General features: G+C 37.5%; 1 protein-coding gene across 35 annotated transcripts in view; it reads left to right on the top strand.

Moving 5' to 3' along the window:
- The first annotated feature begins 2,913 nt into the window (after positions 1-2,913).
- The window catches only part of SORBS2 (sorbin and SH3 domain containing 2), a 211,515-nt gene continuing 200,083 nt past the window's right edge, over positions 2,914-14,345 (top strand). For all 35 annotated transcript variants that reach the window (XM_069573228.1, XM_069573235.1, XM_069573229.1 and 32 more), the window contains exon 1: positions 2,914-3,676. The gene's annotated coding sequence lies outside the window, so the exon portion shown is untranslated. The remainder of the gene's footprint in view (positions 3,677-14,345) is intronic.

Here is a 14,345-nt window from a genome sequence, read left to right as displayed (position 1 = left end):
GCTTAAACTTAGCTAAACAATCAATCACATGTGAAGGGAGAATAAAGACATTCTTGAACAGGTAGTGAGAATCCACCCTAAAATACCAGATGAATTCAGGATGTTTCTTGATAATTTTTTTTAATGCCAACATTTAATCAAAATAACTTAAATTTTTCTGAAGTCATATTAAGTCAGTAATGCCTGGTATTGACAAGATGAATTAAAACCCAGACTTTACACTAGCCAGTCTTTCAACATCTGTTCAGACACTGTTCTAGGCTGTCACTAAAAGTATATTGAAAAATTAGAATATTCTAAGTATGATAAATAAGATGTGGACCAGGTTGGCCTCCGGGTGTTGAAGGAGCAGTATAAGAGTCAGACAGGAAAGGAAAACAAACTGTGGAAAATTCTGAAAGAGATGGGCATACCAGACCACCTGACCTATCTCTTGAGAAACCTGTATGCAGGTCAGGAAGCAACAGTTAGAACTGGACATGGAACAACAGACTGGTTCCAAATTGGGTAAGGAGTATGTCAAGGCTGTATATTGTCACCCTGCTTATTTAACTTCTATGCAGAGTACATCATGAGAAAAGCTTGGCTGGATGAAGCACAAGCTGGATTCAAGACTGCCAAGAGAAATATCAATAACCTCAGATATGCAGACGACACCACCCTTATGGCAGAAAGTGAAAAAGAACTAAAGAGTCTCTTGAAAGTGAAAGAGGAGGGTGAAAAAGTTGGCTTAAAGCTCAACATTCAGAAAACTAAGATCATAGGATCCGGTCCCATCACTTCATGGCAAATAGATGGGGAAACGGTGGAAACAGTGGCAGATGTTATTTTGGGGGGCTCCAAAATCACTGTAGATGGTGATTGCAGCCATGAAATTAAGACACTTACCCCTTGGAAGGAAAGTTATGACCAGCCTAGACAGCATATTAAAAAGCAGAGACATTACTTTGCCAAAAAAGGTCCATCTAGTCAAGGCTATGGTTTTTCCAGTAGTCATGTATGGATATGAGAGTCATACTATAAAGAAAGCTGAGTGCTGAAGAACTGATGCTTTTAAACTGTGGTATTGGAAAAGACTTTTGAGAGTCCCTTGGACTGCAAAGAGATCCAACCAGTCCATTCTAAAGGAGATCAGTCCTGAATGTTCATTGGAAGGACTGATGTTGAAGCTGAAACTCCAATACTTTGCCCACCTAATGTGAAGAACTGACTCATTTGAAAAGACCCTGATGCTGGGAAAGATTGAAGGCAGGAGGAGAAGGGGACGACAGAGGATGAGATGGTTGGATGGCATCACAAACTCAATGGACATGAGTTTGAGTGAACTCCAGGAGTTGGTGATGGACATGGAGGCCTGGTGTGCTGCAGTCCATGGGGTTGCAAAGAGTCGGACATGACTGAGCGACTGAACTGAACTGACTGAAGTATGATAAATAAGACGTGGACCAGGTTGGCCTCAGAGTGTTGATGGAGCAGTAGAAGAGTCAGACAAGAAAGGAAAACTGCTAATAACCTAGAGCACACGACAAGGATGTGACAATAGAGGCAGATTCCAGGTACAGTGGGGGCACAGAGAAGACCACTGCAAATCCAGGACTGTCTTTAGGGAGGGGGTCTATTTGAGCGAGGTGCGGAAAGATACAGTAGGAAGCAGACCGGAATGCAGGCGGAAGATGTTGGGGGGATGGACTTGATGGAGAAGCTTTTGGAACACCTGCAAGGCCAGGAAGCAAGAAATGGGATGTCATTCAAAAATGCTGAAACGTGGGGACGAACAGAACCTGAGGCTTAAGTGGAAGGCAGAGGCAAGTTCAGGAGTAGAACACTCAAAACAACTTAAGGGAAAGTAACTCAGATCAGAGCAGGCTGAAAACAATGTGAAGTAGGAACAACCCACCGACTTTTCTTCAGCAGATGTGATAACTTGAGCAGGCTCAAACCGACCAAATGGGAATATGCTTGGAGACAGAATGAAAATGGGACCCCCCAAACCTGCATGCACAGGATTCTTATGCACAGTAAAGTTGGCAATTACTACTGAAGCAGGAATCCTAAAGTGGGAAGGGAAAAAATGTATTACAATACTTACAAAACGGTAAACCGATGACTACCAGCAAATGAAGGAAGTATCTGGGCTTACAAGTGCAAAGTATTAATACAACTATTCCAATCAAGTTGCTAGAAACAAACAAACAAAAAAACAGGATGGTGTCATGAAAGTATGTCAAATAGAATATGACTGGTGACAGTATTGAAGGGTGGGGATTTTGCAGAAAGTATAAATGCTTAATGGTGTGGATTATGGGAACTTCCCGGGAAGAGGTGAAATTTTAAGGAAGTGTGGGATGAGATCCATCTAACTGAGGAAGTAAAACTATTCCTGCTTCGAAGGTAGTTTTAAAGCAAGAGAGTCTTAACTTGGTCTTGATTTTCTAAAGTATTTTAATACTACAAGTAAATCATAAGTTAGTTAAAGAGTCCTTTTCCACAGTAGGAGACAATAGGAATTTTTAGAATTTTATTTTAAAGTTTGTAGAACCAAAAAGTGTATTAAAGTAATTAAATACATGGAATCCATAAGTAACACCTCATTAAAATATCCTAACTGGTTTGGTTATTTTGGCCACATATAATGAGTCAAAGGGCTCTGTTTCAGCTGAGGGGCTAAAAGATTATCATTGAAAAACAGAAAGTACTGATATAACTGCCCATATTTGCCAGTCTCCTTGAGGCTATGAGGAAGGTAGACCCCGTTTTGACAATGGTTTCAATTACCGTTGCTAGGTGATTTGCATGTTATTAACCTGGAAAGACACAAATCTATGTATTGAGAAGGGCTTCCCTGGCTCAATTTCACATGGCTCAGATAACAGAAGTTCCTCCTGAAAGCTGAAAACTCAAGAGCACTTGTACGATGGGTGAAATATTGAGAATGATCACAGAAGCTACCCTCCTCCCAAAATGATGAGTTCGATGAAAAGAAATTAACAAGCTGTGTCGGGGCGCCGCACGTGATCAGCCGTGCTTGCTAAGTCTGTCTGTTGGTTGTTGCTATGGCTACGAAAAGCCAGTGGAACCCAATGAGCTGTCTGCAAGCAGTTGCTGGGAGGACCAGCCATTTTACTTATGGAAAACAGGGTGGCATATTCTGCCGAGCTTTACCCTGGAAGGAGCATTTAAAAAAAAAATCTATTTGAGGGAAGAGAGAAGCGGTGGGCATGTTAGTATACAATTAGCACAGCCAGGCATGCCTGCCAGCTGCCGTTTGGACAAGCTGCTGACTGCTTTTCCTAGTAGCTGATCTGAGAACGTGGAATGCAAGGAGATAACGCTGCCTATCTGCTATCACACAGCAGGAAAGGTTTTTGTCTTGGGAAGGCTCGCCTGGCCTGCAGTGTTATCTCGGCAGCTCTCTAGCTGCTTACCCTGAAAACTACTGACCCCGCAGGAGGTGTTTCCGGCTGCAAACACCGGTCCGCTGCGTGGCTGTTGCGTATGAGTGGCAGGTCTGAAGAAGCAGGTGCGTGCTCCGATGGGCACTGGACTGTAACGCTGGCGGACGCGCTCGGGTTTACCTGCTTCCTGTTAACAGATTGTTGGCTCAGAGAGCATCTGCCTGCACATTGAGGCCGAGGCTGAGAAGGAGGGTCCCCGTGTAGCCACTTGACTGACAGAGGTAAGCCTTTTTGTCCTTTCTTCAGCACAGCATAACAATAACTCTGGGCAAAACTTCACCTATATGTTTACATTCATTGTTGGTTCTTTGGCTTTACCAAGGCAACACACACACAGACACACACAGACACAGACACACACACAACAATGTCAGAGACAGAATTTTTTAGTAAGTTCAGGTTCTAGAAATCATAGCGATTAAAAAAAAATTCCTAATATATATGCCTTGGGGTTTCAGATAAAAATTTGCTGTTCTAACACACCATGATGGCTTGTCCTTTTGGACAACCTTCATAATCAACAACCTTTCTCCTTTGGAAACAATGGAGGCTTTTATAACCTGCACTTTGACATACAATAAGACAATTACATTGAAAATCAGGGCTGGAAAACTGTGAAGCATTTATTTTTAAGCCTCTGAAATGATGTATTTAACTCTTAACACACCTCTATATACATTTACATTAAGGAAGTCTGTTCCCTATGTAGGTCATAACAGCCAGTGGATCATGTCCCCTGCTTACTCTGAGCAGACTCTTGGTGTACTGTTTGATTTAGTTGGGGGTAGTTGCAAAGCAAATAGTGTAGGTATTGGAAGCTGCTCACACGTCCTCCCTGAGTATCATGCATGCCACGCCAGCCCAGAACACAACACCCTCATTGTGTGCCTTAGCTTGGAATCCAGGCAGAGAAAGGAAGTGAATCGCTGCATTGAGTTCAAGCACAGCATTACTATGTGACAGTAAAACTTCTTTTATCGGACAACTTTTCTCACAAGCAGATAGGTTTCAGAGAGAGAGAGAGTGAAACCAAAAACACAACACTCCTCTGACAGATGTACTAATATTTGCGGTGGATGTTTGCTATCCATTGCTACATGATAATAGCACAGATTTTGAATTGCAGTAGGAATTGCTCCTTACCGAGTATAATCTCTTAGGAACAAAGCTGCTACTGTGGGTTGAAATTGGTCAGTCAAATCGAAATTCCTGGTAAGGAAATGATCAAATAATGATTAAGTTCTATTTCAGCAACATTTCAGTTTTAGGTAAATCACTTCTGTTGTTGGTGTATTGGAAAATGTCAGATCATTTACAATGCTATAGAAAATATTTAAGGAAAAATATTGTGTTGAAAATGTTGAATAAAAACCTGTAAATGCTAAAGATGAAATCTACCATGAAGTGTAAAATAAATAGGATCTGAGATCTACTTCTAAGAAATATATCTTTATTTGCTGTTCTTTTACCCAACATGTGAATGACATAGGATACACCTTTTAAGTATGATAATATAATTTTCATAGTTATGTATGAGTGTACATCACCTGTTTCACAAATATAGCAGTTTGTCATTATGCCCGCAGATAAGAGAGTTATAGAGCACAAGGAGAATAGTTTAGAAACTTCGGTTCTAAATGTCACCAATAATCAAGAAACAGAAATATTCAAAACAATTCAAGATATAAGCAATCTCAGTCCAGAAAATCATCTCCAAACATTTAACGATAAGAGCTCTAACTAGGAATATTGTTTGTTTGTGTGTGTGAGACAATGTATAGGCTATAATAGTGAGGTGATAGCGTTGTACTTCACTTACGTTTAACTTTCAAAGCAAAGTTGAACTAACAGACTCAGTTTTGAGTCCAATTTTATAAATAACATCAGCCAAGAAAGTGAGTCTGCGATAGCAAAAAGAAAGGTGGGGGAGGTCTTTCATCAACTTAATTCTTGTTGAAGCTTTGCATGGCAAAAGGAATTTTTAGAATTAACACAGTGAAAAGCGCTGCAGCAAGAGCGCTTGTATTAGATTTTCTTGGGGAAGTTTTTAGAAGAACCAGGTGTGACATACCGAAGGTTGTCTGCTGTTGCTTTTGCGTGGCACCATATGTGACGGGAGTCAGACTCTGGGAAGAGGGATGCACAGACTTTATACCTGTGCTTTCTTCCCCTGCATTAATAACCTTTGAGGTGATGTGCTCTGAAAGATTAGCAGTCTCGGTCCACTACTTGCACAGCACATCTTCATAGTTATGAACGCAACAATTTTGAGAAGCAGACTCAGAGATGTTAATCCCTATCTTTCAAGACTCTGCAGCTTTGACTGTTTTCTGCTACTTCCCAAGTCACCCGCTAGCAATAGCAAATACTTTGTAATTTCCCAAATGCACTATACCAAACTTCGGCAAAGCCCGTCTCCTCTGTATAGATTTTTTCTTTAAATCACCCCCACAGCGGCAGCCACCTGCCAGGCACCCTTCAAAATCCAGCTAGAATGTCTCCCCTGACACTTCCTCACCTTCTGCTTCAGCTCCGGCCAATCTTACGTCTGTAGTGCTGCCCACTACACCAAATTGCACTTGGCTCTGCTCAAGGGCTTCCAGAGTATTACTGACCTCTGAACGTACTTGGTCGAGTGTCTAGAACTTGGCATTCTGACATTGTACTGGTAACCTCGACTTCACTGTTTTCCTGTTAGTTACCATAAATATGGGCTTAATCTTGAAATGGAAGTCCTATTATCAATTATACTGCATTTGATCAGAGAAACTCAAAACATCTAAAAACAGCAATGAGCCTTTAATTTCCCTGATTTCAAACTGTGTAGCTTCAAGATCACAATTTAATAGAATACATGTCCTGTAATACATCTGAATTTTCTCAAGGAAAATTTTACAATATGTAAGTTTTAAATAAAACCAACTTAAAAGCTTTAATATCTAGAAGATACTGTTTTTCTACTTGTAGCTATTACAGAATTTGCAGGGGGAAATGAGCACATTAAATATCCCTATTAGAAATATGCTCTAAAATCAGGTCACGTAAAATTAACGTTGAATTGATGATGATTAGTAGTTGATTATAAAAATGTTAGTTATGGAATTGTTTTCCATAAAAGTCAGAGGAAAGTAGAGGCCATGAACTGGGAAGAAACCAAAGGATTAATGCCTACAATAGCAGAATTTCTTTTGATTTTCCATTTAAACCTGAAAGGTTACAGATAATAACTAGTTACATTACACTTTTCCGTAACTTGAGTTCCTGGGTGATGGAGAGAATTGTTATACTCTTGTATAGGTATGCATTTGGTTATAGAGACGTCCCACTCTTTCTTCTATATTAGATGGCATGATTGTTATTTTTTAAAGCCTAAATTTTACAGACTTTTTATGGAAAATTTATCACAATGTTGTAATAAAAATAAGAATGCATCAAAAGTTACATTAAAAATGAATAAATATATAATCCCTCATCTCTAAGATACTCACCTAAAAAGCAAATGTTGGAATTAATATGAATTCCTGTATATAAAGTAGCAAAGATTAGGGAATTTAAAATATCTAAATGTTTGTAATTACTAAGCCAAATATTTAGGAAACCACCTAAATTCATATTTCATATTTTTTACACTATTTTCCAGCATTGAACTTTATAATCAACATAAGATATATAGTAACTCTTAAGTATCTTGCTGTCCTTTAAAGGCTTATTTTTACTATCTTCTAGCTGTTATTAATGTATAGCATGCTGATTAAATAATAGTTAAAGTTGAAATTGGTTCTAGTAGTCTTAAAGACTAACCATGCTTAATTAATTACTTTATATTGTATATAGTAATTAGATTTCGGGAAACATGATTCCATAGTATTTCTGTATCATTTTTAAGATTTTCTTATTTAAATAACTAAGTTGAATATCAACATACTTATATATATGTATGACATATAAGTATGTTGACATTCAAATGAAATGAAGGTGCTGCTTGCATTTTATAATGAAGTAATGTAATATATAATTGTATTAGATAATTTTCTAAAAGTTCCTCAAATAATTTAATAATAGATGTCTATTAAATTCTAACTTGTTACTGCAAAGAATTATATGGAGATTTTCAAGATCCCTTTATCTACATTTCTGAGAAAGTTAAGACATACATTTAGCTATTAGGGAACACTTCTATAATTAATTGAGTTCTAAACATTGATGGATAAGAACCCTCATTCCAGATTAAGCTCATTTAAGATGATCTTATTTGATATATGACAGAGAATCATCAAAAAGAGAGTTTTATTTTGAGTTTCAACAACATAATATATACTTATGGAACTGTATTATACTTTACCCTAGTCTTCAAAACAGAAGTTTTGTCAACCAAGAATTTAGTCAAAAATACAGTGGTTTCTTCTTCCCCATACAGGTCTGGTATGATATAGATCCAGGATTAACTTTGCACCTTTGAAAAGCATTATTTGAGCCAAAATCCAGAAATCTTTCACTTTTCCTAACTCTAAGGAAAAGTCTCACTTTCAAAGAAAAATTTCCTACCTCAAAAAAAAAAAAAAATCTAGCCATACTCTCACTATATTTCCTAATTTTTTCTATCCATGTTAGAATTTAAGAAATTTTATTTTTAATAAGAACATTATTTTAAAGTTTTAGTTATATTTTGGGTTTTTAATGTGCACTGTTGCTTACTTTTAAAATTTTTGACTTTTTCAGTAACCTAGACATTCAATTCTTCTAACTTTCCTTTGAGATGTCTTCTCAACAGCTGGTGTAAACTACACGCCAAAAAGACTTTCTTATAATGAATCCTATCCTCTGCTTTAAGTAGGAAAGTTAATCCAACCAATTAGAAATACTTCTTTTTAGATGTCCTTTCCTGATCAATTTTTCAGGAATGGCTGAATGTGAGGGGCAGAATAAACCTCTCAAGCTCCAAGCCTTCTGACCTTCTACTGAATTTGGTATCTTCTAGAGACAAATGTGGCTTTAAGGATCAGCCAAAAGGAATCCAAACAAACTGTACCAAAAATAGGTTTCTAATCAAGAGCACTTGTTACAAAAATCCCTGAGTCCAGGCAGGGAATAGTATAAAGAATGGAAAATTTTTTAATGTATCTACACAAATATATGCAAATGAGACATTCTAAGGAAACACTGGCCAAGTTACAGAAAATGTATTAGTATAAACGTTCATTCTATCTGCCTCTATAAAGTCGCTGTCGCTACTTGTAGTCGGAGGTAGTTATCTTCTTCGGAAACATTTAGTTCTGTGTGGAGGTGGCGGATCGAAAGAAACTTGCTTAAGCTTTTGACTATGTTGAGGTCTCATCCTCCACCTGTGGACACATCAGCTACTTCTGCCTCTTTGGATTCTTTTGCGATCAGATCTTAATGTTTAATAAGGTTTTCCTTCACTTTATACGTTAACCAAAAAAAATTAAGAAAGCAACGCATGGTTGTTTGCAAGCGAGCTTTTTCACAGATTATCAAGATGCCTTCACACATCAAAAGATTTCAAATTTCTGCGCTACAGTTAACAAAGGGAAAGAGATTAGATAACAGTTTCAGCTGTTCTTGTGCTAACCATGTCATCTGGTGAACTGTTTGAGCACTTTCTGAAACAAGCACACGTAATCTGTCAGGTATATAACTGCAGTAGAATAAATACTGTTGTATCCTGTGGGGATAAGTAACTTTTGAAAGAACTTGCCTCAGTATCCAAATGTGGAGATGTATAAATCAATAGCATAGCATTACTAGTAGTGAAGATAAAAATTTTATAACTTAATTGTTCTGGAACAGAGTGAATAGACTTGTATTGGCTGATACACCTCGAGCACCGGCTTGAACCAGTTTAGGTAAAGGAAGATGCTGACTGTAGCAAGAACAGGAAAAGGTACAGATTGCTTGCACAGAATTAAAGTTCCAGGGACAACTCAGCTTGCTTTGCAAGGGCAGCTGGAAACTTGTAGGCACGTAGCAAACAAGTCGATTTATTAAATATTAAGTCAGTATTTGTGGACTGAATGAATGGATCACAGTTTTTCCCTTGATGTTGTGCTAATGGCAAATGTTGATCAGAAGATGTTGCTTCAATTTAAAGATTAAAAGGTCACTGACAAGATTTTCTGAGGTGGTTTTTTTTTTTTTGGAAATCATGAAACTTGAGACAGAAAAAAAGATGGGAAAATTTTTAAATGCTGTTATTTTAAAAAATAAAATATAGTCTTTCTGATGAGAAGACTCATATATTTTAACAATGATATAGAGCAGAAATATAACCAGAAGCTTGGATAAAACTCAAAGGACACACATCATTTAGTCAATAATTCAAATTGATTTCCACTCTTTTGACTTTCTTAAAATCTCTGGTTACCATCACATTCATCAAAATATGATCAACACTAAAGAGTAAAAGTATCTTGCGCTTTTTAGCGCAAGATAAAAATGTTAAAACCTAGAGTTACAAAAATTAAAAGGTTTATTTTAAGGCTTTCGAATATAGTTAAACAGAGAATTCAAGACAGAAAAAGGCATCCATCTGGGAGATTTTTTTTTCAAGTTAAAAACCATAGGAACTGGGAGACCTTCCATGGCCAAAGAAAATTGCTCTGTTTAAACTCAAGAAAACAGTGAAAACTGAATGACATGATTTCAATAAACTGCAGAAAAAATTGCTCAGTTTTTTCAATCCAAAAGATACTACTACTAATGAAAAGTTACATGGACTTTACTCCGTGCTAGCTGCTATCTGAAGAGCTTTACATATATTAGCTTTTTGTTGTTGTTGTCACCATACAAAGATTTTACATAGTTACTGACTGTATTTCCCACTCTGTACATTTCATGCCCATGACTCATTTATTTTGCAAGTTTGTACCACTTAGTTTCGCTCACTTGTTTTTTGCCTCCCCTCAGCTCCTCCCTTTGGCAGCCACCTGTTGGTTCTCTGTATCTATGACGTCTGTTTCTGCTTTGTGAAGTTTACTCATTTGTTTTTTTAGATTCCACATAAAAGTGGTCATATAGTATTAGTCTTTCTGTGTCTGATTTATTTCACTTAGACCTTCTAGGCCCTGTTCATAGGTGTCACAAATGGCAACATTCAATTCTTTCTTAGGGCTGAGTAATATTCCATATATTACTTTGTGTGTGTGTGTGTGTACCTATATATGTACACACATTCCACATCTTTATCCATTCATCTTGTGATGGACATTTAGCTTGCTACTGTATCTGGCTACTGTGTGTGGAGTTTACTCTGTGCTAGAGAGGGCAATGGAACCCCACTCCAGTACTCTTGCCTGGCAAATCCCATGGACGGAGGAGCCTGGAAGGCTGCAGTCCATGGGGTCACTAAGAGTCGGATACGACTAAGCAACTTCACTTTCACTTTTCCCTTTCATGCATTGGAGAAGGAAATGGCAACCCACTCCAGTGTTCTTGCCTGGAGAATCCCAGGGACGGGGGAGCCTAGTAGGCTGCCAATCTATGGGGTCGCACAGAGCTGGACACGACTGAAGTGACTTAGCAGCAGCAGCAGCAGCAGCTACTACCCCAAGAACTTTACACATATTAACTTTTAATGAAGGATCTGAGAATTCATGAAGCTTTTAAGCGTATTTTAACTGGAATTTTCCATAATGGGATCTTAAATTAGTCCCCAAAGAGGGACTGAATGAATAGCACATTTAGTTGCTCCTTTTAAGATGCTCTCGTATCAGTTTGTAAATTATATTATTTTTATCTTAATTTTCCCTATATGTGTTTTCCCTATAAGTGTCTCATCTTTCCATATGAAAGTGAATTCCATGAGGGAGTGATGGTATTTTATGTCCATTTTACCTCCATCAACTTGTCATGGGAATGGCCAAGAGTAGATGAGTTTGGATGATTAGCCCAAGTAGTCCGCTAAATCAATTTCAACAAATAAAATTGACACCAGGGAAAAGAGATGGAGTCAAGGTAATAAAAACTGTATGTGATTCCATGTAACCATCATGAGAATGAATTCAGTTTACATATCTTTAAATGTTTGTTGTTCTTTGCTATGGTTTTACTGTTTGTTTTTGGTTAGTATGCTCTTCATTTAAAGCAGTAAGTTAAATGTCAGAGCCAGTCTTCTTAATACATGGGACCTCCTCAACAGAGGAAATCATGGCAGGACCAAAAATGTTCCTGCTCACTTAAACTGCTTTAGACTTTTCCCCCAGAATTTAATCTCCTGAACAAGTTAACTATATGTTTGTATCTCTGACAATCAAGGAAACAATAAAAATGTGGGAAAGCACGTTATCTCCTTTACCAGAAAAACTGTTATTCGTTTGTTGAAAATCTGTTTTGGGAAAAGGGTTTTTTCTTAGATCAAAACTTCAGATGACTGCTAATATATTCTGAATTCTTTGACACTGACTTTACTTAGAAACAGGACTTTTTATATTATATGCAGTCTGCTATATGTAGTTTGACTTCCTTGCAAACATAAATTTAAATTTAGAAGACTAACATAACTGATTTATATAATTAATATGACTTTTTTCTTGAATTTAAAAAACCTTCCTTCTGAAGTGAACAACATGCTTTTAATACATTTTAAATTAACTTTTAGATTTATTGGCAGCAGAGAGGCGTTTCATCATTCTCATTTTATAAATAAAAGTAAATGAAAAAGCCATGAATAATCTAATTTAATTGGAAAATCTCCTTCCTTTTGACCCAAAGTCCCAAATGTCCTCTCATATTGACAGTTCTCTGGTAAAATAATTGCACCTGGTGTATGTATTTTTATGTGATGTATTAACACATCATAATCATTTTGAACCCTAAACTTTTGCTTCCTTTGGGATGAACTGGGAAAGCATACCCCTGAAACTCTTGTTCACTCCTCCTGGCACTAACATTTAACTTTGCAACTGTCAAGAACTGAAAGATTACAATCATAAAATTAAGCTTCCTGGGGAGTGTTCCATTCAGGAACTGCCTTGCTCCCAGACTCCTCTGCATTCTGTTTATAACCCAGTCTGTGAGAGGAAGTGCTGACTTCCATGGTCCAGAGAAAGCTCAGCGGGGAGGAGAGGACAGGAGCTTAACAATGAGGGCCCAGGAGGATCCCAGTACTCCAAGGTATTTGCTATTGGATGAGGTCATTCAACTGAAAGAGCTAGGAGTTTAGTAGAAATTAGAAAAAGTCACATGTTCTGATTTCCAACCAGAAGTAAAGCATTTCTTTTGAAAATTCAAGTTCTAATTTTAATGACAGAAGCTGAAATACAGTTTATGCTCTTTTCCTCTTCTAACTATTACAAAGACCTCAGTTCAGCTCAGTTCAGTCGCTCAGTCGTGTCCGACTCTCTGCGACCCCATGAACCGTAGCACGCCAGGCCTCCCTGTCCATCACCAACTCCCGGAGTTCACTCAAACTCATGTCCATCGAGTCGGTGATGCCATCCAGCCATCTCATCCTCTGTCATCTCCTTCTCCTCCTGCCCCCACTCCTTCCCATCATCAGGGTCTTTTCCAATGAGTTAACTCTTTGCATGAGGTGGCCAAAGTATTGGAGTTTCAGCTTCAGCATCAGTCCTTCCAATGAACACCCAGGACTGATCTCCTTTAGAATGGACTGGTTGGATCTCCTTGCAGTACAAGGGACTCTCAAGAGTCTTCTCCAATAGCACAGTTCAAAAGCATCAATTCTTTGGTGGTCAGCTTTCTTCACAGTCCAACTTTCACATCCATACATGACTAGTGGAAAAAGACCTATACCAATGCTATTCCCTTTTACAACAAAATCTGAGTTCCTATGAAGCTCCATGTCTTACATTTTAGGGAGATATGGCAGGTACAGAAATGAAATATTGATGTATCTAATAAGTTTCAAATTAGAACAATTTCCATGACAATTTACTCAGTTTTCTTTAATGAAACACTTGCACAGTTCATATACAGGACCAACATTTTGTTGTTTGGCTCCCTGTATATATTATTTTGTGTTATGAGAAAAGTAAAGCATTTTTTGAGAAATCAGTGCACACTCTTATGTAATGCATCTCACAGAGTGACAGTATTTTATCTGGCCAACAAAACAGAATGGTTTGTTGTTGACTCACATTAAGAAACGTCACTTCCCAAAAGGTCAGATTACTATATAGTTGGTCAGTGCGTTCTGTAGAGAAATAAAATCAGAATTGCATCTGACAAGTAGAATGTCAGGGACAGACAATTTGAAGACTATCCTCAAACTAGATTTGCCCACCAAACACATCAGAACTGTGAGTCCATAACTGGTAAGTAGACTAGAATATCTAGAGTTCCCTGTTCCTGCAGCCTCCCTTGACCACACACTGACAAGAGTCTCTAACTCCCTTTTCTTCCCAGACTTCTGAGGATTGTTGTCTCAATTGCTGGTATGTTCACATCCATTAGTTGGCATCTGATTTTATCTGATATTGAAAAGGCTTTGATAGGAAAAATAGAGGATGAGAGAGATGCTAAGTTCCGAGAACAATGTAAGGAAAGACCAGACTCAAATACAGATACCAGTTTTAACTCTATATTTAAAAATCATTCTTGAATTTTCATATCATTCATCTTTTTCATTTATTGCATCCTCAAGGAACTACAGTGTGTTTAGCATGGATAAAATGATAAGAAAATGAAACAGAGAGACATTTTAAAAGCTTATAGTTTAGTAATAGAGATAAGACAGGAACACTAATTTTTATAATTAGAAGATGAAGAGTGATAACTATTATAAGGGAAGTATAATCATGCATTTATGTATTTCCTCAAAAGATATGCCTTTGTGTAGTTTGGTACTGAGCAAAAGTTATTTTTCCTATTGAAGTTATGAGCACTACTAGTTCAATTTTGCTGGGAAAAATAAAT

Source organism: Ovis canadensis, chromosome 26 (assembly GCF_042477335.2).
Source record: "Ovis canadensis isolate MfBH-ARS-UI-01 breed Bighorn chromosome 26, ARS-UI_OviCan_v2, whole genome shotgun sequence".
NCBI classification, from domain to species: Eukaryota; Metazoa; Chordata; class Mammalia; order Artiodactyla; family Bovidae; genus Ovis; species Ovis canadensis.
This window is presented reverse-complemented; position numbering and strand designations above follow the sequence as displayed.